This window comes from Vipera berus, assembly GCF_964194415.1.
Source record: "Vipera berus genome assembly, chromosome: 11".
Classification (NCBI taxonomy): domain Eukaryota; kingdom Metazoa; phylum Chordata; class Lepidosauria; order Squamata; family Viperidae; genus Vipera; species Vipera berus.
The window spans coordinates 9,209,363-9,226,001 of NC_138214.1; the positions used below are offsets into that span (position 1 = coordinate 9,209,363).

Genomic DNA, 16,639 nt, shown 5'->3' on the forward strand with positions numbered 1-16,639 from the left:
TCTGACTCTCTCTTCTCCCCAACTTCTCCTTTCTTGCTGTTAGGTGTTGGCACTCTGCGAGGATTTTTTAAAGCTACATATGGCTAAGCCAAAAGTAATTACTGATCGCAGTTGCTGGGTTCATACATCATGCAAGGCCAAACATAAACCCAAAACCTCACATTATGGCTTAGCTTTATGGGTCAATCAGGCCTTCTTTAGCGTTGATCCCATGTGACCTTCTTAGACCCCTGTTCCAAAATAATCTTCCTAAGCGACATCATCTCTCGATCCACCCTGAGATGGAACTGGAAATATTGCAGTGCGAGACGGTTTGTCCTGGGACGGTTTGAAATTACGATGGAGCCGCTCCAGGAAAGGAACGTATGACTGAGTTCTGGTGTTTACAGTTTTGATCAGTTTATAATAAAAGGTAAAGGTTCCCCCGCACATGCGTGCTAGTCGTTTCCAACTCTAGGGGCCGGTGCTCATCTCCGTTTCAAAGCCAAAGAGCCAGCGCTTGTCCGAGGACGTCTCCGTGGTCATGTGGCCGGCATGACTAGACGCCAAAGGCGCACGGAATGCTGTTACCTTCCCACCGTAGTGGTCCCTATTTTTCTACTTGCATTTTTACGTGCTTTCGAACTGCTAGGTTGGCAGAAGCTGGGACGAGTAACAGGCGCTCACTCTGTTATGCAGCACTCAGGATTCGATCCGCCAAACTGCCGACCTTCTGATCGACAAGCTCAGCGTCCTAACCCACTGAGCCACCTCGTCCCTTCCAGTTTATAATATAAAATACAAAAATACAAAAGCAAACAGTAGGGGGAAAAAGGGGAGGGAAATTGGAGAGGAGAAGTATGGAAAAGAAGTCCCAAAGGTGCTTTTTCACAAGGTAACTGGAATTTCCTTCTCGCTTCTCCTCCAAGAAGCTTCTTCAGACGTCTTCAAAGAAAAACAAGAAAGCCCAGTTGCCTCGTGAAAAAGCATCTTTGGGACAACCACGACCAGGATGACTGAGAATCTCCATAGACATGTAGAAAAGAAAGGGGAAAAAAGGCATTGACTTTGGACTCCCTCTAGTGCAGTAGAATAAAACAGTAATCTCAAACCTCAACTTTTTACTTTTGCATAATAGTACAAACTAGCCAGTTCTATAACAACGAATCTGTCTAATCTGTAAAACCCAAAATCAAAGTGTCATTTTTCCCCCCACCTCAAGCACAAAGTCCAGAAGCGGTTTCCAAGTAGAAACAAAAGTTCTTGTTTCCCCCCCCCCCCTTGGCTAGTCTAGTCCAACCGAGCCTCCTTCAAACAGGAGAAACTATACCATTCCAGACAAATGGCTTACTTTTGCGCTCTGTTGTGTTTTGGCTTGCAAAACCAAACATGATTTTTCTCTTCGCCTCTTATCTCTGCCACTTTCCCTACTTATCTTCCTTTCGACTGAATTTAAGATTATAAATTCCTTGAGGCAGGGAATGACTTTTTTTGGTGTGTGTGTGTGTGTGTGTGTGTGTGTGTGTGTGTGTGTGTACAGCAATTCTTTTAAAAACAAACGTGTTTGAGCAATGGCATAGAAAATGCGACACTTGTGCCTTTTGGAGACATGCGGAAGACCTGCCTCGTTATTTTGTGCGGCATCTATGGTGGGTTTGTAGACCTCCTTCACCGTTGAGAGAAGTTCACGTGTTAAGACATCTTGCAGAATTGAAGAAGTCTCCAAAATGGTGGGAGAAGCTTAGCCTAGTCAATCGGAGGTGGATGAGTTTCTTCCTGTTCTCTTGCCTAAGGGAAACATACCCTTGTGGGGAATTTTGCCAGCGCAAATAACAATTTTGCAGTCGGAAGCGCCCGTGTATACCTTCGCTGGCATACGCTGCTCGAATTCTTTGGAAGGGTAAAAGAAATGGAATCCTGTAAAGAAGGAAGACAAATTGGAATGAGGAAGCAGCCTTATCTGAGCTTTACAGTGCAAATCTTTTTCTTTCTTTTTTTTTAAAAAGGTCTCTTCTTTCTCTAGAAGGGATATAACTTTACTTGCTTGCTTGCGTTACCTGCAGTTGTTGTTTCACGAGCCTCTGCTCATTCTTGGGCATGCTTTGGTTCTGAGGGCATGGACTAGTTGTGGCTGTGTTTATACCAGGGAAATGTCTTTGTTTGGCCTTGGATACCAGGGCGCTTTCAGTGCTTGAGTAAATATTTGCTTGTGCATAGTTTTTAGTTCCTCTGCTCTCTGGCTGCCATACTGTGGTAAGAAAAGAGGTAAGTCTTTTTGTGGAACCTAGAAGTTGCATGTCGTTTACATGTTTCTAAATTTGATTGCAGGCTCCGTTCTCTCTCTCTGTCTTTCAATATCTCTCAATCTCTGACTCTCTCTCTGTGTCTCTCTCTTTCTCTGAATCTCTCTCTCTCTCTCTCTCTCTCTCTCTCTCAATCTCTCAATCTCTCAATCTCTGACTCTCTCTTTCTCTGTGTGTCTCTCTCTTTCTCTGAATATCTCTGTCTTTTTTTTCCTCTCTCTCTCTGATTCTTTCCCTTTCTCTGTATCTCTATCTATCTCTGTCTTTCTATTTCTGTCTTTCTCTGTTTGGTATTTCTGTCTCTTCTGTCTCTCTGTCTCTCTCTCTCCCTGTCTCTCGCTGTCTCTCTCCCTCTCTGTTTGCATAGTGAAGGCCTTTTTCATCAGGGCCTGGGTGATTTTTTTTTCACCTAAAAAGGTCAAGGATGGAACCTCTGACTCTCTTGCATGCAGAATATGTTCACCATCTCTGAGCTGTTAGCAGTTCCCCCAAATCTAGTTGGATTTTGCATAATTCAGCCCTGGTCTGGTCAAAAGCACCTTCCCAGTTCAGGGAGCTGATCCTGGATTTGGGGTGTGGGGGTGTGGGGGGGTGGAGAAACACCTTTCTTCTCCATTCTCTTTTCTAAAGCCGGCAGGCCCTTGAAATCTACGCTTTTCACCTCTCTTAAATTCTCCCTTCCATCTCTCAAACATAAGCCTGGAGAGAAACTGGCTAGGGATTTCCTCAGTGGGTAAACGTGGCTGCACCCTGAGTTGATATTTTCGTTTTAAAAACGGGTTTGCTTCCCAGGAAGCTTGGCATACTTCTCCATAATGAGGCTACCGGTTTTCTTCTGTTCGAGCGAACAGCTCCATTAAAGCTGCGTTGATTAACGAGCAGAAAACCCAGTAGGGGAGGCGAAGGGCTGAGCTCTCCAGCATGGGCTGTTTGTGAAACGGCTTCATCTTTGTATGCGAAGCATGAAAGGGCAGGCTTGCAATTGGGGGAACAGGCTGTGAGGGGAAAAGGAGGTCTGCCAGCTTGGAGGGAAAGAAACCAGGGCCCTACTGCCTTCAAAAGTTCTTTTCATGGCCTCCTCTCAGCTTTGGGCACAACCTTTTTGCTGCCTGGCAGACGTGGGCAAAGCTTACCCCGTGCTGATTTCCGGAAGCTTTAAATTCCTGGCAGGTTATTGTTCATGCTTGTTGCCTTCTCCTTGGGGTGTGTGCATGTGTGTGTGTGTGGGGGGGTGGGTGGGTCTGTTCTCTCTCTGTGTGTATTTGTACATTTCAACAGGTGGCTGCCCAATGATTCTTGGGACTGTTTGGACCAGGCTAGCCTTGTTTTTTTGTGGCTTCCACCCTTGCAACTGCCTGGTGGGAGAAGAGATTTAACAGAACAAACAAAATAACACAGCTGGAAGGGATCTTGAAGGTCTTCTAGTCCAACCCCTTGCTCAGGCAGGAGACCCTATACCAGGGGTCTTCAAACTTGGCCCTTTTATGACTTGTGGACTTCAAGTCCCAGAATTCCTCAGTCAGGCATGCTGGCTAAGGAATTCTGGGAGTTGAAGTCCACAAGTCATAAAAGGGCCAAGTTTGAAGACCCCTGCCCTATACCATTCCAGATAAGTGGCAGTCCAGTCTCTTTTTAAAAGCCTCCAGTGGTGGAGCACCCAAAACCTGTGGAGGCAAAAGACTGGTTAATTGTTCTCAGTGTTAGGAAGTCTTTCTTTAGTTCTAGGTTGCTTCTCTCCTTGATCAGTTTCCATGCATTGTTTCTTGTCTTGCCTTCTGGTGCTTTAGATTTGATGTAGGTCCAGCCATTGGTGAAGCAAAGTCAGGTTTCTTAAAGCTGAATGAATGTCTTCTACACAGGGCTGGGGTGTTGGAAGAGTTGCGTAAGGTCTTGGAGCGGCCTGCCAACTCTCCCCAAAGTCATGGGTGAGGCCAGGATGAAAATGAAATGTTATTCTTTTCATGTACAGTACATAAATCATTTCAAATGGAAGAACGATTCTACAGTCATACATGGAATAACTCCTTTGTTTCGACAATAATCCTTGGAGGCATTAGAGCTTGCACTCAGTGCTCTAGAGAGATAGATGCCTAGATTTTTATGACCTCTTACCCTACATACCTGTCCAGGCTTTATGCTAAACCATGATTTAAGGTTTATTGAATAAGTCACCGTATGGTAAGCCACAACTTTGCCATAACCAGTCCCTCAGATCATGCAACTTGTGAAGCCAGCCAACCCCATCATGTCTCGGTTTACAGGATGTGAATCCTAGTCTTTGTCCTGAATTATTATGGGCATGCCGAAAGAACAGTCCTGTGTCAACCTGGGCGCAAGGACATTAAATGGCTCTTTGCAGCAGAGGTCCGCAACCTTTCGGGCACCAGGGACTGGTTATGTGGAGAGAGGTTTTTCCATGGACCGGAGGGTGTGTGGTTTTGAGTGCTGCCTGCATCCAGCGGATGGGATTTCCTTGTTTGTGCAGACCGGTTGCTGGCAACCCGTGGCCCGGTACTGGACCATGGACTGGGGGTTGGGAAACCCTGCTTTATAGCATTTTCCCAGCACAGCTGGAAGAGTGTGGGGAAAATCTGTTAGTCCCACAGTGGACTAACCATGCCCCCTTTATGGCCTAGGGACTCCAACTCCCAGAATTCCTGAGGCTGCCATGTTGGCTTAGGAATTCTGAGCATTGAAATTCACAGGTTATAAAGAGGCCATAGTTGCCCATCCCTGCATTAGAGGGTCAATTGGCTGGCCTGACAGTTCTTCTCCAAGGAAGGGTATTTTCAAGCAAAGAAACTGAGCTGAGATGGTAGCCGGTCTTTTGCAATGAAACTTAGCCCGACACCCTTTGAATTGTTGAAAGAAAAATCTTCATCACGGTCCAGTCCAAGCCGGGAATAAACAACATGGAGACTGCTTTAGAAAGAAGGTTGTAGTTTATTGAATAGGAGAGCCAGACAGAAAGATGGCTCTGGAAAAACTGACCACCTGTAGTAGGGAGTGAGTTTTTATACCTTCTTGGGCTTTTGTTTGGAGTTGTTCCTGTGGCATGAACTTTGACCTGAGTCTGAGTGTGCCTTTCTGGTATTCTGATGGTGGTGGGTTAATCCTATTATGTCCCAAAGGTCATATCTTGCTTCCCTGGGGCTGTGGCTGATGAGTGTTGGGTTTTTTGGTGCGAGGGATTGTTGGTTCTAGGGACCTTTGTCTTTTTAATCCAAGCTTCCTGGCTCCAATCATTCTGACAAGATCATCACATCTGCATTTTTGCAGACCTGGTTTCTGTTTGGGGCAGAGAGACTTGGCGGCGGGGGGTTGGTTTCTTCCTTTAAAATCCTTTGGGGAAATATATTCTGCCTTTTTAATATTTCCCAAAATACTTCTTTCTCTGGATTCTTCCCACAGAATGTTTGGGATTCTGCCAGCTACCTAGCATGAAGCTCTCTACTTAGGGAGCAGAGAAAGCTTCCATTGGATATCTTTTGGGCGATTAAAGACACAGCGCCATTTTGGTTAGGGCCAGTTCCAAAGCAGACGTGCCTAGTGTTTCTCAAGCAAGCTTGTCAACTTTAAGATATGTGGACTTCAGCTCTCAGAATTCCCCAGCCGGTGTTGAGGGTTGAACTGGGTTATAGGCGCTTGGAGGTATGCTTTTGGATAATACACTATTTTAAAGCTTACATCATGGCTTTTGTAGGGTTCTCATCTTAAAAATAGTTGGAGCATCTGTTTTAAACAGGCTTTGAGAACCATCCAAAGCTGCGAGGAGCCCACTCTTATGCCAAGCTATGGTTTGTTTGAACTACCTTTTATTTATTTATTTGTTGAATTTAGATACCGCTTATGGCACTCACAGAGTGTTTAAACTAACACTAAGAGCTGGGTTCCAGCTACGGTTTGTATGCAGGGGTAGTTGGAGCCACCCAATCTACATATTGTAAAAAAATATACCACAATCCTGCCATTGGGAACCCAGTCGTAGGCACATGCCAGTTGCCAAGCATCTGAATTTTGATCACCTGATCATGGGGATGCTGCAAAGGTCGTAACTGTGAAAAATGGTCATAAGTCACTAAAGTCATAAGTTGAGGACTACCTGTATTCTGCTATTAGTTCCAGTCCTGCCATAGGCACAAAGCCAGCCCCTTTCTCTCAGCCCTAGGAAAGAAGCAATGGCAAACCACATCTGAAAAAAAAAAACCAACCTTGCTGTGAAAGCTGCAGGGACCTGTCCAGGCAATCTCTGAGAACTGAACACAATGGAATGGAAGGAAATAAAAATCTGACATTAAAGACGATTTGCCAGGTTTTCCCCACTTAGTTCTCTGTGATTTTTATAACTTCTTTGCAGCTCCTAAGGTTAGCCGAGAGGGGAGCATCCCAGAAATTTACTAGGCAATTCTGTCCTAGGGATGCTTTTATGTTACTGCTACTTCAGCCTGGCAGCCATGTTTGTCTGTGATTGACTCTGTCTTATCTCTTTTAATTTCTCCGGTGGATTAAGCGTACCTGCCTGTTTCTCCATCGGCATCTGAGCTCCTGTAATGACCGGATCTCATTTTTAACAGCCAAGTTAACCGCAGAGACGCATCCCCATTGATTTGCTATTTTATGGCTATATTAACCAGGCTGTGGTAGTGTTAATGATCTAGAAAATCTCTTTTTAATAAAGCAAGTCCACTTTTGCATTAGTCAGGCAGAAGCTGGGGGTTGGAGGGAAGAGAGAAATCTGTCAAGTTTAGGAATGGCAAAAATAGCTGGCAAAGGTGTCCAGGCAGTCCTTGAATTGTAACCTTTTGTTTAGTGACTGTTTGAAGTTACGAGGGCACTGGGCAAAGCGACTTACGACCGTTTTTCACACTTACGACCACTGCTGCATCCCCAGGGTCATATGATCAAGATTCAGATGCTTGGCGACCGAATCGTATTTATGACGGTTCCGGCGTCCCTCAGTCATGTGATTTTCCCTTTTGTGACCTTCCGACAAGCAAAGTCAACCAGGAAACCAGATTTACTTAACGACCGGGTCGCTAACTGAAGAAATGCAATGGTTCACTTCACCACTGTGGCGAGAAAGTTCGTAAAATGGGGGGGGGGGAAACTCAATTAACAACTATCTTGCTTAGCAATGGAAGTTTTGGCTTGATTGCTGTCATAAACTGAGGACTATACCTGTATCGGAATCAACATTCAGAGGCTCTAAATTCTATTACAGTAATTGACTTTTTCATAGGTTTGCACCAGGTTGATGGTATGTATGTTTGGGCTTGGTTCCTTCTGTTCTGCTTTGCTGACACTCTGATACCTTGACGGGAACTTCAGATTAAAGTGAAAACATTCCCCTCTTGCTTTAAAGAAAGATTTTTATTTTTTTTTTCTCTTTCGTCTCTAAGCTGAGACTCAAGATGCTGCTTTGGTTTGGTTTTTCTGTGTTTTGGAAACATAAACCTTGGGGTTGAGGGAAGAGGGATAATCACGTAATAGTTTGCTCCCGTTAAAAAGAGGAGAATTTTAACCTTTGCTCAGTCTGTACAATGTTCTTTAAAAAACCTTTTTTCCCCGCGTTTCCCTTAATAAAAATATAGTATAGAACATGTTGAACAGTGGGTGACTTTTTGCAGTAATAAGCTTGTGCAAATGAAATCTACATGGAGCTAAAAAGCAAGGAAAGTCATTTTGGATTAAACTAGTAATATAGACTCTGGGCTTTCATTATTTCACTATGTGTACAATAATATTTTTCGGCATAGCCTTCTAGAGAATGCATTGAAATATATAATCCAATCACTTCATTTAAGCTGACTGTGATCTGTTTGGTGTAATTTAGGTTGCATATCTTTATAACTAGGGCTAGTGGCAAAATATCCAAGTTCAAGAAGACCTCTAGCGTGTTTCCCTGAAAATATGACCCAACTGGAAAATAAGCGCTAGTAGGATTTTTCAGGAGGCTTATAATATAAGCCCCACCCCCAAAATAAGCCACAATTAAGATAGTCAGCCAGATGGATGCATTTAGTACCATATTTTCTCGAAAATAAGACCTAACCAGAAAATAAGCTCTAATGTGTCCTTTGGAACAAAAATTAATATAAGACCCAGTCTTATTTTGGGGGAAATACAGATAAGCTTCTGATGGCCCAAGGAGGTAAATCAGTTTGGGCTGCAGGATATCCTGGTTGAATAAGAAGAACAGTGACAAACAGCTTACCAGCACATTGAACTAAGAGATCTGGAATTGGAGAATTATTTTTAATAAAAACAAATGGTGTTATATCTTGAGTTTGACTGGCAGATGTATCAGAAAGAGCTTGACATCTTGTATGGTTGGTAATCTTTTGGGGTCATAAAATACAGCTTTTTGAAATCCCTAAAAAGTCTTCATTGTACGTGTGAATATTTAGGTTAGACCTAAGGACATGTTCCAAAGGGGCTTTTATTTTAAAGGCAACAAGACTTTCAGAGAGCACCAAGGACCCCACAGTCCTCCTCCTCCTCCTCCTCCTCCTCCTCCTCCTCCTCCTCCTCCTCCTCTCCACTGCCTTCTAGCACTGATGATGTCACATTGTTTGGGTAATGAAACATCTTCAAGAAAACAACCAAGCTCAGAGATCACCAAGGGGCCCACATTTTAGTGATTATCCTTTTTAGATCTCACATGAGAATGAGTGTACTAAGATCTGGGGAAATCTTGTGCAAAAATTCCCTCAATTGGGGCCATTTGAAAAATGTAGCTTTGGGAGGTCCTCTGTAGGTGTAACGTTTGGGACTGTGGCTGCATTCTTCATTAAATCACCGTGCATCTAAACCTAGGTTATTGAGCAAATTCGCAGTCCAAGTATATTGAGTGTTGATTAAACTGGAAGAACACATTGTGTCAACGTGGCCTGGAAAATGGAAACTCTTAGGAAATAACTTTGAATTAGAAAGTGTAGTAAAATTGCTGGCTGCGAGGACTGCAGAGACCATATTTACGCCTGACTTGATTCCCAGCATGGGTTGGAGTGATTTCAAATTATCCACAAGGCACAGTCCCAGTCTGAGCCGTTGCAGATTTACAATCTCTGTCTGCAAGAGAGAGCTTTGCCTCCGTTCTTTAAATCTTCCACTGTAGCGCCTCTCAAATTCTTCTGATGCATCTCTCCAGAGCAGGGCGTTCTCTGGCTCCTGATGAACTTTATGCAAAAATATGAAGAACTCCTTCAGATCAAGAGCCCTTCCACATTTGGCTGTGGCATTTAAAGTTCAGTTTCATGGGTTTTTGCTTTTTTGTTCCTGGGCCTTGCTGAGCCCAGAGCAGCTGTAGTTTAAAAGCCTTGGGCTTCACAGGGTTGATGATGAGAGGGGCGCTAAGATTTGGAGTTGGCTAAGATCTTAAGTTGGCAAGCGGAGAAGGTCAGGAGAGGCTCCTAGTCTGTTCTTACTCTCTCTCTATGGCAGCGCTTGCTCTGTTGCTCTCAACAAGCCAAGGCTTGCCTTGTTCAGGCATAGGGTAGAACACGCTTGGAGGAATTCCGCTCCCCAAGCCAAATTGGCCTAGTCTTGCAGGGAGGAGAATGGCTGGCAAGGCAATTTGGCACGGTTGCGAGGCAGCTTTGTTCGGCCTACTTGTTTTTCTCCGAAAACATCTTCTGACTTTCTTGGGAGCTGGGCTCAGCTTGACTCCCCCCCCCCCGCCTTCCTCAACTCGGATGAAATGGAAGCTTTCTCTCGGAACATGCGTGGGGCTAGCTTTCCCCCCCCCCCTGAAAAAAAGCAAAAAAAAAAGTCTGAAATTGCATTTAGGTGGCGTCCAGCTGTCTGTATCAAGCATGCTCGGAATACGGAATGGAAGGCTGATCTTTTTAGTGCCTGATGTCTCCTCCTGGATCTTCTCAGATGCCTTTTGGGTTTTTCATTCCAGTGAGGAGAAGACTTGCCTTGCCACACAAGGTTTCTTGTTGACAGGGAGATAGATGTCTGGGCTTCAGGAACTGATTTAACAGAAGGCTGTGCCAGCAGATTCCTGCTTTCTTTTTTCTCAAACTGATGACTCTCTTGGTGGCTTTTTCTAGATTTCATTGCTCGGGTGTCGGTTGTCTTCACAAAACCTCGAGAGGCAAATCCAGATGATCGATGTCAATGCATTTCTATCCTTTGGGGGTGCCATAAATGGGAGAAGTATATTTGAAACAGATTATTTCAAACCCAGGGTAGTATAAGGAAGATGACCTTGATAGAGGTCTGCAGGATCTGTTGCCTGGGCAAAAGATGCTAAAGGATTTTGAAAGTCCACAAGGAGGTCGCATCCAGAAGCGGCTCAGACAGTGAAGAAGGAAGAAGAGGTACAGCGCAATCAGACCTGTAAGGTTCCATTATTCAAGCCAATCTCAAGAAATAAAATAGTTTTAGCTTTCCTGTGGAGTTGATATCCTGGTCAGCTCTACCAAATGGGATTGACATCCTGAGCCAGATGCTAGAACATGTGTGTATGTTCTGTCTGACATGAGCCAGATGTATAACCCATATTGCCATGACCTCTCCTCCTCCCCCTCCCCTCCTCCTCCTCCTCTTCCCCCCTCCCCCTCCTCTCTACTACTTCTTCCTTCCCACTCTTCCTCTTCCTCCTCCTCCTCCTCCTCCATCTGTTGAGAAGGAGGAGATGAAGCAGTAACGTCAACACCTTTGAACCAATATTGCAAGTCATTTCAGAGTACCCCCCTAGTGAAGATTTTTTTTTCTCCAGTAGTCTGTTGCCTGATTTATAGGACGTCTCCTCCACTGAGATCATTTTTCTGGAAACAGGCTGTCATTCCTAAATTCCCTGCTCGTAGTTTGGGAAGAGGCCATGCTGTCCGAAGAGGCTTTGGACCATGAGTGTGTGTGTGTGTGTGGGACTCTCTTCGTAAGAATGCCCTTCTCTCTTTTCATGGGCCAAGGAGGTCCCCATTACTTTCAAGACTCTTTTTCTTCTTGTCATATATTTAGATTTTCTTTGTCAGTTGGATTTCTCTCAACTTCACAGAAAAGAGGCAGAGAGAACAATTGCCTGCCTTCTTCCAGGAGTGAAAACCTTTCTGAAGGTTTATGGCAAAACTGGCAGCAAAAACGGCCCAGATACTTAGATGACCATCCCATCCTGAGCTATGAGCCTCGTGGTATCCCTGATGATCACCAGGGATTCTTGAGAAGTGGCATCATCCAGCATTTAACCAACCGCGGCTACCAGTTGCTCGACTGGGGCCCTGATCGGTTTTTTTTTACAAGCTTGTTTGTTTTCCAAGAAGGGTCTTTTCCAGCAGTGTGGCAGAAATGAGCCGTGCCGAGGCTTCTTGTAATTTTCCAGAGAGAGAGTTAAACAAAAATCCTAATTTCCTTCTGCCTTTCTTGAAGCCCTAGCCTCAAAATAATCTTGATCACTGCTGATAAACTACCGGAGCATTAAAACAACAAAGTCAGAAGTGGACAGAGCATTAATCTTAGGAGGCGTCTGGTAGCCTCTTTTCCAACTAAGGCGTTTTTTTTATGAAAAGGCACAGGCTTTCCTCAACTGCAGCTCACTTTTAATCGTATTTGTTAGTTGGAAAAGGTGCTGCCAGATTCTTTGGGATTGTTTTGCTCCTGTAGACTAACCTAGGTCTGTTTTTCTGACAAGAGCATCAGCCCCGTGACTCTTCTTCACACACAGAACTCTAAATAGAGAAAGAAAAGGAAGGAAGGGAAGAAGGAAGGAAGGAGAGAGAGGGAGCGAGGGAGGGAGGAACAGTAAAGAAAGAAAAAGAAAAAGAAGGGGAGAAAATGAAGGAAGGAACAGTAAGGAAAGGAAAAGAAAAAGGGAAAGGGGGAGAAGGAAGGAAGGAAAGAAGGAAGGAAGGAGAGAGGGAGGGATGGAGGGAGGAACAGTAAGGAAAGGAAAAGAAAAAGGGAAAGGGGGAGAAGGAAGGAAGGAAGGAAGGAAGGAAGGAAGGAAGGAAGGAAGGAAGGATGGATGGATGGATGGATGGATCATGGAGTTTTTGGTGTTCTCTAAGCTTGGCGATCAAACCGGTCAGTCCTAGAGGAGATCAACCCTGACTGCTCTTTAGAAGGCCAGATCCTGAAGCTAAAACTCAAATACTTTGGCCACCTAATGAGAAAGAAGGACTCACTGGAGAAGAGCCTAACGCTGGGAAAGATCGAGGGCAATAGAAGAAGGGGACGACAGAGAATGAGGTGGCTGGATGGAGTCACTGAAGCAGTAGGCGTGAGCTTAAATGGACTCCAGAAGATGGCAGAGGACAGGAAGGCCTGGAGGAACGTTGTCCATAGGGTCGTGATGGGTTGGACCCGACTTCGCAGCTTACAACAACAAAGCTTGGTTGTTTGCTTGCAGACATTTCATTGCCTAAGTAACATCTTCAGTACCAGAAATGACCCTTGAGGAACTGGAACTCATTAAATATCTTTCCTCTAAAACAAATAACCTTAATTTTGCTTAAAACACAGCAGAACACAACAAAACAGCTTTCCCTTTTTTTTCTTTTTACAAGACAGGCAGCTGAACTCGAAAAAGCACTTTGGGGCAGAGAGTTAAAAGGGGTGGCTTTCCATTAGGTGCCTTCCCTCGCAAAACCATTAATGGCAAGGTGACTGACTGTCCAGGCGTTAATGCCACTTGCCAAAGGCATCCATTATACACTCCTTTCTTGCTGGGCAGGATTGGAGAGAGATGTGGTGCACTTCTTCAGGAATTATGGTCCCAGCTGTGTGGTTTTTGCTGCTTTCTGTTAGCCCAATGTTTATGTATCAAAGCCCAAGAATTACATTTGTGCTGGTCCGTGGACTTCTGTGCTCTCTTGATTAGTTTGGGCCAAGATGGATCATTCTGGGGTTGATTTTATACCTCAGCAGGCCCATCTGAGAGGGGAGGGGAAGTCAAAAAGTCAAGATGGTGGCTATCATTTGATTATTTTTTTTGACCCCCTCCGACACATGTAGATACGGTATTATGCTTGAATTTTGCTCTTCTTGGTTTTTTTTGCATCAAGCTGAGTATGGTTCTTGGATCCAAGGGAAAGAATAAGAGAATCAGTCTAGAAGCAATCATCATTAAGCTGTGGGTTGTTTAATCCCAGCTTGTGATGTTGTAGCGTGTTCTGTGAATGGGGCCTGTGATTTCCAGGGAAAAATGTAGAGCAGGGGTGTCCAGCCTGGGCAACTTTAAGACCTGTGGACTTCAACTCCCAGTATTCCCCAGCCAGCATGAGGAAGGAAATTTGACTGGCTGGGGAATTCTGGGAGTTGAAGTCCACAGGTTTTAAAGTTGCCAAGAATAAGAGGATAACAGAGTTGGAAGGGACCTTGGAGGTCTTCCAGTCCAATCCCCTGTTAAGGCAGGAAACGCTACACCATTTCAGACAAATGGTTGTCTGAATCTCTTCTTAAAAATCTCCAGAGTTGGATCACCTAGAACTTATTTCCATTCCTCTTTAGGGGAAAGTTTTCCCAAGACTTGCCTTCCTCTTTGTTTTGACCGACGTGCGCTGTTTTTCATGGCGTCGTACTTCGTTGTTGTGCTCCAACGTTGGTTTGTTTGTAATGCCTGCAAGCCTTTCAAGAAAACCTTGGTTGTCTTATAATGCAGAGGTCCCCAACCTTTTGGGCATCAGGGACCGGTTATGTGGAGAGAGGTTTTTTCCACGGACCAAAGAATGCATGGTTTTGCATGCTGCCTGCATCCTGTAGATGGGGCTTTGCTTGTTTGTGCGGACCGGTTGCTAGCATGCCACAGCCCGATACCGGTCCACAGACCGGGGGTTGGAGACCCCTGTTATAATGGGCTTCATGGATATTTCATAGAAATGGAAAGAGAGACAGTTGGATCCTTGTCTCTTGATAATGGCCTTGCATTTATGGCTTCGCCTCATCATAATTCTTTTAACAATTGATTTCCCCCCTCCTTATTTCAATTGCATTTTTGTTAATTGCTGTTCCTGATCTAATTTGTATCATTCATCTTCAAGGGCCTGAGTGATTTAGCGACTGAAGTTTCTAGTTATCGTGATTTATTTGCAAACAAGTCAGGAAAACAGGCTTTTAAGTCTGCATGAAATAGAGTGCATTCAAATTCAAGAAGAAGAAGAAGATTGACTGGTTGACCTCTTGGGATTGAACCAGCTGGCCAGGGACGCTGCTTAATGCCTGCATCCGATGAATGGAGAATGATACCTTGACTGAATTTAAGAGCTCAGTGGGGATAAAAGAAGCACCTTTTCAGAGAGGATCACCACTAAATGTTAGTAGTCCAAGATTGGAGTCCTTCTGCTCTAAGTAGTAGGCTTGGTGCCTACATGGCCAGCATGGTTGGCTGAGGAATTCTGGGAATTGAAGTCCACAGGTATTAAAGTTGCCATGATTGGACACCCCTGCCGTACTGGAAGCAGCATGTTGGAGATAAGAAAAGATCCCCTTTCTGATCTTAAACTCTGCTCCTCCTCAGATGAAAACCATAGAGTAGTAGACTAACACAGTTCTCCCACTGTAGTGTCTTCTCTGCAGTGTTCTTCCTCCCTTGGTTTCCTTCATCCTCATGGTCTTAGGGTGGTGTTCCTCAACCTTGGCTACCTGAGGATGTTAATAGTAATTTCTTTCTTTCTTTCTTTCTTTCTTTCTTTCTTTCTTTCTTTCTTTCTTTCTTTCTTTCTTTCTTTCTTTCTTTCTTTCTTTCTTTCTCTTTCTTTCTTTCTTTCTTTCTTTCTTTCTTTCTTTCTTTCTTTCTTTCTTTCTTTCTTTCTTTCTTTCTTTCTTCCTTCCTTCCTTCCTTCCTTCCTTCCTTCCTTCCTTCCTTCCTTCCTTCCTTCCTTTTCTAGAGTCTAGACAACCAAGGAGAAGCACCTGAAGGCAAGACAAGAAGCAATGGATGGAAACTAACCAAAGAGAGAAGCAACCTAGAACTAAGGAGAAACTTCCTGACAGTTAGAACAATTAATCAGTGGAACAAATTGCCTCCAAAACCTGTGAATGCTCCAACACTGGAAGTCTTTAAGAAGAGACTGGACAGCCATTTGTCTGAAATGGTATAGGGTTTCCTACCTGAGCAGGGGGTTGGACTAGATGACATCCAAGGTCCCTTCCAACATTATTATTATTATTATTATTATTATTATTATTATTATTATTATTATTATTATTATTATTATTATTATTATTATTAATTCTGGGAGTTGAACTCCACCCATTTTCAAGTGGCCAAGGCTGAGAAACTGACAACAATTAACCCAGTGGAATGACTTGCTTTCAGAAGTTGTGGGCACTCCAACACTGGAGGTTTTTAAGAAGAGATTGGCCAATTATTTGTGTAAATGGTATAGGTTGGGCTAGAACACCTCCAAGGTCCCTCCCAACTCTGTTATTCTGTTACCTGTGGCCATTGTTCAGGTTGGTTTTGGCTGCCAGGACTTCTGAAAATCTTTAGGTTTTCCTTCATTAGAAGCTCTTGAGAACTTTGGGCACAGCTGCCACGGAAGCGATCCAAAGTGCAGGTTCTAATGTGGCAGATGGAGAAAATGAATAAGCATATGACCGGAGGGAAATAATATTAATAACTATATTTGGTTTTAATTAAATGTAAAAACAACAATGTTCATTACCCTCCCAGAACAGGCCTTCCATTTCAGGGAGCGGCCTCTGAAAAAAGTTACCCCACCTCTGATTGATCTTGATTTAAAAGATTGAATTTATCCAAATTTATTGTAATTGACCCTTGCGTGGAAACCTTTTGAAATGCGTTGACAAGCAATGCTAGATGCCTTATTTTTACAAGGGAGTTAATTTTAGGCCAGAACCTTTAATTAATAGCATTCTTTGGTCTTGGTTGCACCCTTTTTGTGGAGCGTAGCTTCCAGCAAGTAGAGAAATCTACATAGTTATTTGCCAAATATGCTCGCACATCTCCATATTTGCACCCTGAGATTTGGATTTTGTGTGTCACTTGCTTCCCCCCCCCACCCCCGCTGGAGATTTCCTATACAGGTAGGGCCTTTTTTGCCTTGGCCCCCACCCTTTGGAACAACTTGCCCCAAGATGTGAGATCTGCCCCCACCCTTCTGATCTTTAAGGAGGAACCTGGCTGTGCCAGTTGGGCATGAGGCTTGATTTGAAGAGCTGTAGGATGGTGTTGGATGGTTCAGGGATAGAGATGGCACCACTGTTGCTCTGCTCTAAGCTCATCTTTTACCCTTTTTAATCTCTTGTCATGTTAATAGGATTTTATATTTATAATGGGTTTTATATTGAGAATATAGAATAACAGGATTGGAAGGGACCTTAGCAATCTTCTAGTTCAAACCCCACCCCCGCTTAAGCAGGAGACCCTATACCAATCCAAACTAATAGTT

General features: G+C 44.0%; 1 protein-coding gene across 5 annotated transcripts in view; it reads left to right on the forward strand.

Moving 5' to 3' along the window:
- Positions 1-16,639, forward strand: part of MID2 (midline 2) — a 145,265-nt gene that overhangs the window by 4,100 nt on the left and 124,526 nt on the right. Inside the window, exon 2 of one of the 5 annotated variants that reach the window (XM_081336612.1) lies at positions 10,340-10,445. The exons of 2 other annotated variants lie outside the window; for them this stretch is intronic. The gene's annotated coding sequence lies outside the window, so the exon portion shown is untranslated. Of the gene's footprint in view, positions 1-2,005; positions 2,245-5,716; positions 5,934-10,339; positions 10,446-16,639 lie in introns of those variants that run through there. 2 more of the 5 variants (XM_081336613.1, XM_081336614.1) reach the window with 2 other exon arrangements.